The sequence below is a fragment of the Prionailurus viverrinus genome, chromosome A3, assembly GCF_022837055.1.
Source record: "Prionailurus viverrinus isolate Anna chromosome A3, UM_Priviv_1.0, whole genome shotgun sequence".
Lineage (NCBI taxonomy): Eukaryota > Metazoa > Chordata > Mammalia > Carnivora > Felidae > Prionailurus > Prionailurus viverrinus.
The window spans coordinates 112,849,246-112,863,010 of NC_062563.1; the positions used below are offsets into that span (position 1 = coordinate 112,849,246).

Genomic DNA, 13,765 nt, shown 5'->3' on the forward strand with positions numbered 1-13,765 from the left:
TTTAAGTGTCTTACCCTCTTTAAGAACTGTAGTGATGGGGGTGTCTGGGTGGCTCAGTCAGTTGAGAATCTGACTGCAGCTCAGGTCATGAACTCACTCACAGTTCTTGGGTTCAAGCCCCACGTCGGTCTCTGTGCTGACATCTCAAAGCCTGGAGCCTGCTTTGGATTCTGTGTCTCCTTCCTCTCTGTTCCTCCCCCACTTGCATTCTCTCTCTCTCTCAAACATAGATAAAAAATTTTTAAAAAACCCTGTAGTGATGGTTAAACATCTGTATACAGCAGCAGACATAAAATTTGTTCTATCAAATGCCTGTTGAATAACTAAATGAGTGACATACATTTGTGTATGTACATCGTAGTATTGGTCTTACCAGTTTAAGAAAATATCTTCATTAAATCACTCAGCAAAGATTTATTTATCACATATGAAAAGCATACTGTGCTAGGCTCTAGAAATAATTTCTAAAGGCATGGTAAAGATCATTACTTATTTCTGTGGTACATAATATAACACTGCTTACCATTAATTTGGTTAATAATTCTTGGGAAGCAGGAGCAGGTATCTCTGCTCAAGCCTAAACTATATATACATCTCGTATGTCTGGAAAACGGATGAGGCAAGCCTTCCCAAATTGACTTCCACAACACCGTTTTCCCCTCATCAACCTTCTAGTCACCTGAGACAGTGATAGGTGTGGCGGTAAGAACAATACAGTCTAAAGTAAGATATTTAGGAGAAGGCATTCAGGGTCAGCAATGAGAATGCACGCAGGATGGACTTTGAAATAAGGCCCAGGGAAACAGTGGCTTTGGAGGTAAGTGGGGTGGCTGGAAAAGTATCCATAATTCAGACAGAGCACCAGGGAACAGGCACTGGGCACAGCTTTGCGGCCTTAGTGGGGACAGAGAATTTCGAATACCCAAGAAATAATGATTGAGAAAAACCCAGCCAGGTAACCTAGAAAAAAAATTCCCCCGTTGAAACTGTTAGTAAGAAGAAAAAAATATTTAGGGTTTACATATTAGTCACTCAATGACAACTGTGAAAACAGTAATAGTTTATTTTAATGTTTATTGTATCAAGCGTGCATTTCAAAAATCAAGTTCTCATTACTTACTGACTTCTCAAGGGGTAGTATTTAAATGAATTTTATAAAGTCAATAGAAATATGCATTATAACCATTTAAACGCTAATTGCAATAATAAATTTTCTCTGTGTCCTTAGATATATGATCCCTTCAATAGTTTTTAATATTTTTCCCAAACCATGTAGTGATAAAATGACCCATAAACAAGAAGTGGCAATACATTTGATTGTATAAGGTGCTACCTTGAAACTAGCTTATAAAAGTTAATGGTCAATAAAACTTTTTTTCAGTTCATAAAATGTGTTTATTTAACTTGCTCTTGAAGTATCTGACAATTAGAAGCATGCTATTACCATATTGGAATAAAATCCAATTAAATTACAAAGCCATCCCTTCTTCCAGAAATCCTCAGAGAAACAAGAAACAATTCTTGAATAGAGGTTACATCCAGATTTTAAAGAACATATTTGCAGTAGAATCATGGTGAGAATATGATGGATAAGAATTAATTGGAGAAGCAAACTGAAACATTGTAGTATTATTTCCAAAAACAGATACAATGATTGACACGTGCCCATGAACTTTCCAAAGGAAAATAGATGGAGATCTCTTGCCGCTTGACATTAAAATTCCAATAGCAAATGTCTTTGGCTATATCCCAAGCTGAGTAATTATATTTGGTTCACAGCATAAGCATTTGATGATTTTATGCTTCTCAGTATGCCCTGCTTTTATAATTTCACCAAGGATTGCATGTAAAAAACACTAATATTAAATGCTAAAAATCAATGCAAGTCGGGGGAGGGAGAGAAGGTGACCAAATAAAACAGACAAGACTAGATACACCTAAGAAAGACAGGCAGAGGAAGAGAGAGAGAGAGAGAGATGTTGTTAATCATAAACACGTAAGCCTTGACCTTGAATGATCTTTGAATTCTATATAAAGGTTTACACCTATTTCAGAGGAAAAAAATCCTCCAGTGTGGGCTTTGGGCTCAATGATTTCTATGATTTGTATGCTCACAGGTAGTGAAAAGGAGAGGGGAATAAATCTGCTGCACTGATAAGTGATGGGTGGGCCGATGGCCAGTGTTATATTCTATCTTTTCACAAAATCCTTGCCTAACTTGACGGGACAAAATATATGGGTCCATGCTCTCTTGGAATCTCTTTGATTCCGTAAGTTTGGTATTGACTGCTAGGCATGAAGTTTAATGATTCCTGCTAACTTACTAATTCAGCATCAAAAAGAAAGTATGGCCAAATCGTTTTTACTCATTTAATCAGTATCGCTAGTTTGTTTTAATGTACAATGCTGAAAAAATGGCTTTTAGAACTGGGGGGCTAAGAGTAAGGAACATGATTCAGACAGATGAGTATACCAGAAAAACTTGAGGACATCATCCATGAGCTTCAAGCCTTGAATACATACTCAAGAGAAAGTGCCCAGCAGTTGGTATTTATCATTAATTGCTAATAATGGTACAGCTGGATCTACTAGAGAAACTGATGCTGTCATCCTAACTACAAAGGGTTAGGTTAAGCTAGTGCTTAAACTGGAAGTCACAATCTGCAAGCTGGACACAGATTGCTAAGGGGTACATTCTGCCTGATAGAGGTGTTGCACACAGAGTGGCATCCCATTAATACTCTCTTTTGGATGCTCAGTCAGCAAGGAAAGTAGGCCACTGTGTCTCATTGTATTATTCTTAGCACATTACGTGCTCTGGAATAACTAGGATGAGAGAATGATGTAATTTGTGATCTAACTCCCCTTTGCCCTCGTTCTTGTGGGTCCTTGCAGTAAACCACCATTGGGGAGGATAATCTTTGTAACCCTAGAAACATTAAAGCACTTGATCTCTTATAGGAGACAAGTACAGAAATGTTAAGCACCCCGATGCAGAAACTGCTATAGTATTAAAGGCTATTGCAAAAACTGTTAGTAGAATTTGGGGTTGAATTTAGAGCAGTTTTCTTAAATGAAGTTCTAATGAACAATGTATTTTAATTTTGAAAAGAAGTTTACTGTATGGAACTCTATATACAGATGTGACTTCATTTGATCCTCAAAATAGTGCCAGTGAAGAAATAGGTATTATGTTTAATAATACCTATTTAACACTGCAGAGATTAAAAGATTTATTTTACATATTTTATTAGAAGGGATCAGCAGAGTTAGCACTGGCACACCGGTGTTCTGAATCTAATCCCAGTTATGTATACATGGGCATACTATACACTGACTTAAAATGGGTCTCGTCAAGTGGTACCATCCACTTAAATGTCTACTCATAAATGATTCACCATGACAATGGACATTACCATATAATTGATAGGAGTTAGAAGCCCTGGTAAAGCCATATATAGCATCAAGAGGTTTTCATTTTAATTTGTAAATCAAATCTGCAAGGCTATTATGGGATGACTGAAATTCCATTTGACTTGCAGTGTTCCAATTTAAACCAAGAACTGGACTATTGTGTCATGCAAAGTGAACAGAGGTATATTTGATGCATTCACACCACCTCTATACACCCATTGATTTTACTCCCGTGGCTCTCCTCTTGATGCAAGAGCAAGGAAAAGAACAGCAGTGGGTAACACCACAGGAGTGCTAATTACACCAGGCCTTGTCCTAAGTGCTTTATGTATACTGACTTTAAACCTCACACCACCCTTGTAAAGGAGCAATTATTATCCCCTTCTGTAGACTATAAAACGGAAACATGAGGAATAGAAGAACTTGTTAAAGGTTGCATAGCAGGTCAGCAGCAGAGTTGGGTTTTGCCTCTGACTCCGGACTGCATGCATTCAAAGAGGAAAGTGGACCACCTCTCATAAAAGTGATTACTTAATGGAAGAGAACCAACAAAGGACTTTGGAGTCACACAGAATGGTTAGATCTCTGACTCCATCGCTGTCCAGCTAACGGTGTTACTCTGAACAAGATGTTTCCTCAGGCTCAAGTAAGAAGGCACTACTTCATTGCATATTAGGTAGTGACTAAATGGTAATTATAGAAGATGAGCAGAAATTACACTTTTCAAATAACTTACTCAAAGTCATTAATAAAAAAAAAATGTCTAAAGGGGTTGGATGGCTAGTTTTCTATAATTCAGGAGCAGGAACACCTCTCAACTCTGTTCAGCATTCTTTGAACCACAAAGGAGGAAATAAAGTACTCTTACCTAACTTACAATTTTTTTTCAGTTTAAAAAGTTAACTTTGAAGTGTCTTCAATTCTTTTCATCTGTTTAAAGACATATCTACTGAAAGTGTTATCAGACCATCCTCTCAATGTTGGATATATGTCACAATTAAATACACATAACTGTAAATGTTCCCCCTCTTCTCAAATACTGAAATACAATTAATTAATCATCTTGGAAAAAGAAAAATAAAAGTAGCAAGCATAGTCCTATCTGTGTCCTCAAACCGATCGAATCAGAGGAATCATTTGTCTTGCTTCTTAGAACTAGGATGTCTGCTTATTTATGTATTTGACAGCGGCTGTAGATTGAAGTAAGAGGTCAGGGGAACCACAAAATATTATAAAAAATAAAATCAAACCTAAGCAAATCCAAAGAAAACTTTGAAAGCCAGGGAACCTGCAACCTTGGCTCACTTGCCCATTAGCAAAATCCCTGAGCCAATCACTTGGTACATTTTAATCAAGACAATGAAAATACAAGCTGTCAAGCAAATCATGCTGGTCTTAATGAACAGTTCTCAAAGAAAGCAATCCTTGCTACCTGCACTGGCATTGGTAGGACAGGACGAAAATGGACCCTGTCATATTTTATTGTTTTTGTACAGGAACGATGTGTGCTCAATGAGAATGCAAGATTTAAAGGGAGGAGTTTTAAAAATCTTTTCGGAGTACCTAGCATATGACTGAACACAGAGTTATAAAAACAGTAAAAGTCTCACAGCTGAACTGAATTGAAATATGGCTCCTAAGACCATTAACAACAAACAAAGGTAAAGGGATTTGTTCATTTGATAGTACAGAGTCACTGTCTTATAGAAGTGAGATCTACAGATAGATTAAAGAAATGTGCAGAATTATAAAGATTGCATGTAGTGATGATCCGTCTTCATGAAAAATGACAGAATTCTCCCTCCATGTAGCACATGATGAAAACACTTTAATTCACCATTCTTTCATTTTTTTAATTTGAATAATGGATGTCACCTGAAAACAAGCCTTGACCACCTGTGTATTTTTTTTTCTTATTAATGCAGTATTTATTTGTCTTCCCTCTGTCAGACCCCGAGCCAACCACTTTCTCCAGGTTGTCTGAGGTTTAGGAAAAGAAAGCTACAGGGTAGATGAAACATGGGAGAAAGCCATATATGAGGTGGAGAAGGCTCCTTCACATGGTGAAGAGTTTCAGAAAGGCCGCCATCAGGCAAAAGAGTCCCATGGCCTCCAAGAGGGCAAAGCCCGAAAAGGAGCTATTGCTTCAGAGAGGGGTTCCTGGCATAACAAATTATGAGGCTCCCAAACACAGTCCCAATTCCAATACTCCTACCGTGGCAGCCTAAAGTCCCAATGAACTTGGCTGCTGTGTTGATGTCTATTGAAACGCCACTGGTTCGGAAGCTGCAGCTAGGCATAAGTCAGGTCAAGGGATTTGGGGCTGCCAAGTTGCTGATGCTCTCATCTGTCAGTTTCTCTGATGGTTTTAGATAGTGATCAGCTCAACAGCTGAGAGGTGCTACTGACCAATAAAGGGGTGGGAACAGACTTCCTACAGGGGTACACTTTTGGGGGATGAGGGGCTATGACAGGACAGCTGCTCCCAGCGCAGAGAAGACAGACCTATACTTAATCTTTTTCAAGATGTCCCAGCTCTGAAGTTACAGCAGCAGAAACTGAACATTTAGCCTGGAAAGAAAGGAATTGATATTTAGCAGTCCAAGATACCAAGAGTGTTTTGACGATGTTTTCTTTAACAGCATAGTATCTGAGACTCATGATAGTATACAAAATGAGCAAACGACAGAAATCTAGACAGTTTTTTTAATGTAACAAGACTGTGTGTAATGAACACCAAAAGTGACAGTACAGACAAGGGCTGTGGGAGCTCAGAGAAAGGACAACAGCAAGGGCTGCCCTGGGGCGGGGATACCCCGTCTCAGAAACTTGGTCCTTGCTAAGAACTCACACTGCCTCACTGTCCCCTGCAGAGCCTCTCAGAGAATTCTTTGGATTTCACTTGGATAAATATGAAATAGATAAAATTACAACAGTGAACCGATTATGGATATTCTCTTTACTTGCCTTTACTTATCTACATGCCAAGCTGAACAAAAGACAAAGTAAATGAGACGTGCAAAGAAAGACTGAGGAAAAAAAATGCAAATAACTTAGAAATAAATACACATAATTGTGATCATAAGCTTCTACTTTCTACCTCTACTTTTCTTCTTTTTCACCTGTGTCTTGCTATACTTTTGTTTATCCTCTTAAACCAGCTTCAATCCTTTCTAGAATGTGGCATAACATACATTTAAAATAAGAAAACACACATCATCAAAGACCACTGTATTGAAAAAATATACTATTCTACGTGTTGGTGTTTCTCAAGCTTAATTTAACTCCTAGAGCTCTATTAATGCACATCTATCCACATCCATTTGTAGTGCTTTTAGGGATGCAAGTGCGTATGCAGATAAGTGCACTTATAAGTTCACAGCTCAATAAATTTGTATAAAATAAACATTTCTATTAACAGCACCAACATCAAGAAAAGAGAAATTACCAGAATCTGGAGAAGCTCTCCTGTTCTACCTCTCTGTTTCTGCTTTAACGATGGTACCCACTGTCCTGACTTTTATCACCATAGTACAAGATGGTCTTTTTTTGTATATTATAAAAATGGGATCATACCATGTGTATTTTTCTGTGTTTTTTGTCCAAATTTGTGTCCATATAATCATATTTATGTTACTCATTGTATAAACTTAAATTCATAAATTCCCTGGATAAATCACCATTCAGATCATTTGCCAATTTTTTAATTGGGTTGTCTTTTTGTTGTTGAATTATAGGAGTCTTTATATGTTCTAGATACAAGTCCCTTATCTCCCAATCTATGGGCTGTCTTTTAGCTTTTTTTAAAATTCTAATATAATTAACATACAGTGTTATATTACTTTCAGGTGTACAATATAGTGATTCAACATGTCTATATATTACTCAGTGCTCATCATAATAAATGTACTCTTAGTTTTTACATTTAGGTTTTTTATTCAAGTTAATTTTGCCCGTGAAGTGAAGGTCCAACTTCCTTCCTTTGCATGTGGCTATCTTGTCATCTCTATAGCATTTGTTGAGAATACTATTCTTTCCCTACTTTTGATGGTTTTGTCACTATTGTCAAAAATAAGTTGACCATAGATGTATGGATTTAAATACAGACTTTCAACTGTATTCCATAGATCTATATGTCTATCCTTAAGCAAGTACTGTAATGCCTTGGTTTTTGTTCCTGTAAAGTATGCTTTGAAATCAAGATGTTTAAGTTGTCTTACTTTGTTCTTTTTCAGGATCATTTTGGCTATTCTGGGTCCTTTGTACTTCCATACAAATCTTAGAATCATCTGTTAATTTATACAAAGAAGTCAGGTGAAATTTTGATAGAGATCTCAATGAACCTGTAGATCAGTTTGGGGAGTTCTGCCATTTAACAATGTTAAGCCTTTTAATCCATGAATATAGCATGTTTTTCTATTCATTTCGATCTTTCTAGATTTATTGAACAAAGTTTTGTAGTTTCCAGAGTACAAACTTTGCACTTCTTTTGTTAAATGTATACCTAAGTATTTCATTCTTTTTTACACTTCATAAATGGTATTTTCTAAATTTAATTTTTATATTTTTATTGCAAGTATATAAAATATAATTGAGCTTTATATAATGATCTTATATCCTGAAACATTGCCAAAATGATTTATTAGTTTTAACAGTTATTTATTGGATTCCTTTCTATATATATAAGATCATATCATCTGGAAATAGAAATATTTTTATTCCTTTCCAATCTGGAGACCTTTTATTTATTTTTCTTGCCTAGTTTCCCTGGATAGAATCTCATGTACAGTGTTGAATACAAGTGGCAAGAGTGTTCCTAATTTTAGTCATTCACCATTAAGTATGATGTTACCTGTGGAATTTGAGTAGGTAACACTTACAAAGTTGGGGAAGTGTCTTGTATTCTTTTTTTTAATGTGTTTTTTCATGAAAGAATGTTGGATTTCATAAAATGTTTTTTCTGTGTCTATTAAGATGATCATAGGAGTTTTGCTTCTTCTTTCTGTAGACATGATGTATTACATCAGTTGATTTTTGGATGTTAAAACTAATTGCATTCTTGGGATATGTACCACTTGGTCATGGTGTATAATTATTTTTGTGTGCTTCTGGATGTGGTTTGCTAATTTTCTTGAGGATTTTTACATCCATAAGAGATACTAGTACACACTTTTGTTATTTCAAGGTGTCCTTGTCTAGTTTTGATATGACAGTGGTACTGGCGCTATAAAAATAAGTTGGAAAATGTTCCTCTCCCTTATCTACTTTGGAAGAGCTTGTGAAAGATCAGTATTAATTGGCAATTAATTTAGAATCATTAATGTTTTACAAGATAGAGGTTAGGAAGTACTGTTTCTGATAAGCTAGTTTGTAGACAGAATAACATAACAATCTAATATTTTTCTTTTTATCTTGAGATTCCTTTTGATTTTCTTAAACACTTTTGGAGAAATGACTTTGCAGATAGTAGCCAGAATTAATTTTATTTTATTTTCAGTTACAATTTCCTGATGCCTAGTGATATGGAATGTTGAAGTATGCTAGAAACAATTTGCTCAACACTGATGAGAACTTAATAACCAGGTATTAGCCTTGAATTAGTTAAGTAATTTGATATTGATGCTGTTATTTGGTTGCTGTTTCTCTGTTTTGTTTTTTTGTTTTGTTTTGGTTTTTTGTTTGTTTTTTTCTGTAGCTTTTTTGGTTTAGGATATAAGGCAAGGTTACAAAGAACTCGTCACAGTGTCCTCTAGAAGAAGATATCCAGAAACATAGTAGTAACACAACTTGGGTTGCATTATGAATACAGGAAGGGAAAGTGCACACCATGAGGAAGAATGGAGCATCTCATTATCCTCATGGAGGATCTTACAAAGAACTTATTACAATTTGGGCTTTGAGTAGGTGTTTTACAAGAGCATTCAATCACGTGAGGCTTTGGTCTAAATTAGATGCTCTCAGGAACTGTAAATAGTTCTATAATTGAGTGAAAACCTATCTCATTTAGAAAGGGAGAAGACCAGAGTAAAGAGTAAAGCTAAATCTGGGATAGGGTGATGTTAGATATTTTAGGGTTGGCACCGTGATGTTTTTCTTTTAATCCACATCAAGAATTGTTCGTGTTTTTGTATCACTTCATTACAGTCACAGAGTAATGCTGTCTAGCTGTTGGTCAGGTCAGCTCCTAACAATATCAAGGCCTACCTGTCAGAGTCCAGCAAGTCCTGAATTTTTAGGGGCTAATTTTCCTTTCCTCATGGAGGAACTATATAATAAAAAGCACATAGTCATAATAAACAGCACATTAAAATAAAATCAAAGAACCATGGTGATATAATTAAATTTACAACATTACATTTTGTACATTAAAACAAAGCAACTCTTCTATGCTATTTTTTTTCCCTTGGTGTTGTCCACAATATAAAGATATATAAAGTACTGTATGATCTAGCAGAGAATGCTGGGGGGAAATTTTATAGTAAGATTGTGACTAGATCTCATGTTTGAACAATCAATACAATCCAAAGTGTGGTCTAATGATCACAGACCCTCATGAAAAACAATTTATCATTGAAAAGTAATAGCTTTCTAATAATGTGACAAATATTATTCCTAAATCTCAAAGTCAGCAATAAAGTTTGAAGTCCTCTATTTATATTCTAATCTTTCACTAGGTTCTACACTATCAATTTACTAAGTTTCGTGTTAACCTTGGAGAGTTAAAGGACGCTCTTTGGAGTAAATCAGCTGTTTGTCCTTCAGAACAGTGAATTCAAGTGAAATACAAACCCATGAGAAGACCTACTTTTAAAACAGAGCCACTGCATTATAATTTGCATATTCCTTTATTTTTTAAAGAAATTTGCTTATTTCCATTCATATTATTTTATTAAAGTAACCTGACATCACCATTACTGATGAATTTGTGTCACTGGTGAGAAACATATATATGCCAGTGTAGGCTTAGACTTCAGTTCACTTCAAAAAATAATTCTACATGCAAGTTACACAACAACGTGTGTAATGAAGCATATCCATGTTGTTGAAATGATGTCAGAATAGCCTGAGCATTGTTTTCCCTCACTAAAGTTGCATTGGATAACATATATGTTTTACACACTAAATAACACTAAAAGACTGCTTAATAGTCTTTTAGTGTTTACATTGTCAAATTCATTCTAAATAATACATAAAATTAATTAAAAAATTTATTAACATTTTTGAAAGTATAAGTACATGTATGTGAGCTAATGTTACTAAGCCAATATCCCATAATATGTATGTTTTGTAATATTAATTCTCTTAGAGCAAATACCTCTGCTTTACCCTTACTTATGTAAGGTTGACTTAGCTATTAATAAATTATTCTTCCATATAAGTTGTAGACACATTATGTTAGGTTTATATTTCAAATTGGAAATGTCACTGGAGGACAATGAGTCATCCAGGATAACTGACTGATTTATAATGGTTAGCCATTTCTTCTAAAAACAGGGAATGTTTCTGGAAAAATTAAGATCTTCTTTTACTTCCTTAATTATTTCTATAGTTTTTTTCCATATTGTACACTAGATAAATTACCACATAAATTGAAGTTTTTGTTGTGAGTGTGATGGTGTCCTATTTTGAATTTTCTAGTTGGTGCAAAGAATATGAAGGGTCTAAGATTTTTACCCAGTATACAAGCTAACAAGTTAGCCTACCACACTTTAATGGATGCCCGCAGGAAAAACCTGACTCTTGGTTCAGAGACCAAGGGTAATTTATTACTCACAGCAATAACATTAGCCAGAATATTAGTTTTTTGCCCCGGTTCTCTGAGCTCCAATTACCATGGAGAAATGAGAAGAGGACCAGAGGAAGGAACTTTGAGGACAGAGAACGCACACCTTTTATAATGGAAAATAAACAAGTCTGTCCTATTCTAAGTACAAATATCCTTAAAAAGATAGCCTAGAACAAAGGCAGCCTTGCCTTTGCCCACAATATAGATGAGAGAGCCATAGAGAGGCGCCTCTCTTTATTTGGTTATTTCTGCAGTACACAAATATTACTGCTTCTCAAAGGTTGATTGTGTGTCCAGGCAACTTACAAGACTCTCATTTGTTCCTATAGTTTGTATGCTGATTCTGTTGCTTGCTTTCCCTTAGGTAGATGATTAAACATCTATATATACCGACAATTGTATGCTTTCTTTTCTAATCCTTGCAACTCTTAATTCATTTTCCCTCTTTTAACATTAGGCAGAACTTCCAGGGGTCTATTAAATGTGGCTTTGTCACTGATGTTAAAAAAAAAAAATCTACAGGTGTCTAAAATTTCTCTGTCAGATATAATGTTTGTTATTGGGCTTCTTGTACCATTTTTATTAAGTTAAGGAAGTTTTCTTCCAGCCTTCATTTATTGAATTTTTTAAATTAATAGATGCTACGTTTTGTAATATTAATTCCAAAAGAATGTTTTTCTTTTAATAGACTGAATATTGTCGATAGATTTTTCTGATACTGAACCATTCTTATATTCATATGCAATCATGTGATTAAATAAAACTGTAGGATTTGGTAAGCTTATGCATTATTTTAAAATCTATATTCCTAAGTGAAATGGGCCTGTATTATTTTGTCATTACCCTTATGGTAATCAGGAGTACACTAGCTTCATAAAATGAACTGGGCATCTTTACCTCTTATTCTAGTTTGTGAAGCAATTTGTATAATGTAGGAATTTAATATTATTTGAAAGTTTGTATGAATTCACTTCAAAGCCTTCTGAGACTGGCTTTTTGATTTGTTTATGTCTAGGGGCAATCTTGGCTATTTTAATTTTGTTTAAAATTTATTGTTATGTTTTGGAACAGGACATTTTGACAGCATGTATTTTTCCATAATTTATACACTTTTCAAAGTTTTAAAATTTGTTAGTGTATATCGGAACTTATATATGACCATGGAACTATCAAAAGTAGTAAGAATAGGACAAATTAGCAGAAGGAGTTAAATAAACTCCTTCAAGGAGGAAAAATGAAAATGGATGTGTACTTAACAGTACATTCAAAAGTGACTGAAAAGATTAATGGTCTACATGTGAAAGATAAACTATAAGACAATAGAAGAAAACAAAACTGGGTATCTTTATGATCTGTAGGCAGGAAAGTACTTTGAAAACAAAACTTCAGAGTCAGAAATCATAGGACAAAACTTTGATGAATGTCATTACATCAAAAGTAAGGATAGTTCTTCAGGGGAGGACACAAGAAACAAAATGAATAGATGGATGACATAGTGGGAGAAGGTGTATAAATGAAAGAGAGATTTAATGTATTAAAAAAGAAGACACGCATGTTAACATAAAGAGAAGCAAAGAGAAGCTATCAAAAACCCACAGCAAACATAATGTTTACTGAGAAATGTTAGAAGCATTTTCTTTTTTAAATGAGAGTTGAGCAATGATGCCTGCAAGTTGTGTTTGGGTTTGCAGGCACACAACATTGAATGCATCAAAGTAAAATCCCAGTCCTCATGCGGTTTTTGTCACTTTGGGTCTTTCATTAATGGATATTGTTGCTTGAACTTGTACCTGATGGGGAGATGTTGGTCAAAGGGTGCAAACTTTCACTTATAAAATGAATAGCTTTGGGGGATTTAATGTACAGTATGGTGATTATAGTTAACCATAGTGCGTTGTATCCTTGAAACTTGCTAAGAGAGTATATCTTAAGTGTTCTCACCCCAAGAAAAAAGGTACCTGTAAGAAGTGATGAAGGTGTTAATTAGCTTGACTGTGGCAATCATGTCACAATTCATGTGTATATTAAATAATAACATTGTACACTTTAAGACAAAAACAGCATATTGTACAACCTAAATGTATACAATTTTTACTTGTCCATCATGCCTCACTAAAGCTGAGGGGGAAAATGAAAAATATATATATAGATTTTTAAAACATTTGTTTAAATAGTTCAGGAAACTATTTAATAAAACTGGATTTTATTATTTATACCTAGCAAGATTCAGGGAGGGTTTTTTTTTTTCAAAAATTAACCATATTTTTAATAAGCTTGTATACAAGGAAATCATGAAATAAGCACACATGATGGAACACTGGGTAAAGAGTCCACTGACTAACTTAGATTATTGAGTACCTATTGACTTAAAGTAGTATTCCATTACAGAATCTATTATAATTTAGGTGTTTTTTTTTTCTTGACTATTCATTCTGCCTTTTCTGACCGTAGCCTAATGTAGTGTCACCATGGGATTCTGAGTAAGAAGCTGATTTTCAGAAGAGTTATGAATCAAGGAAACAAGTTTTCTATAAATTAGTTAATTTAAATTCCATAAGATTCAGT

General features: G+C 34.8%; 1 pseudogene; it reads right to left on the reverse strand.

Moving 5' to 3' along the window:
- Positions 1 to 5,470: 5,470 nt before the first annotated feature.
- LOC125162969 (ATP synthase F(0) complex subunit C2, mitochondrial-like) overlaps positions 5,471 to 13,765 on the reverse strand; it is a 59,035-nt pseudogene continuing 50,740 nt past the window's right edge.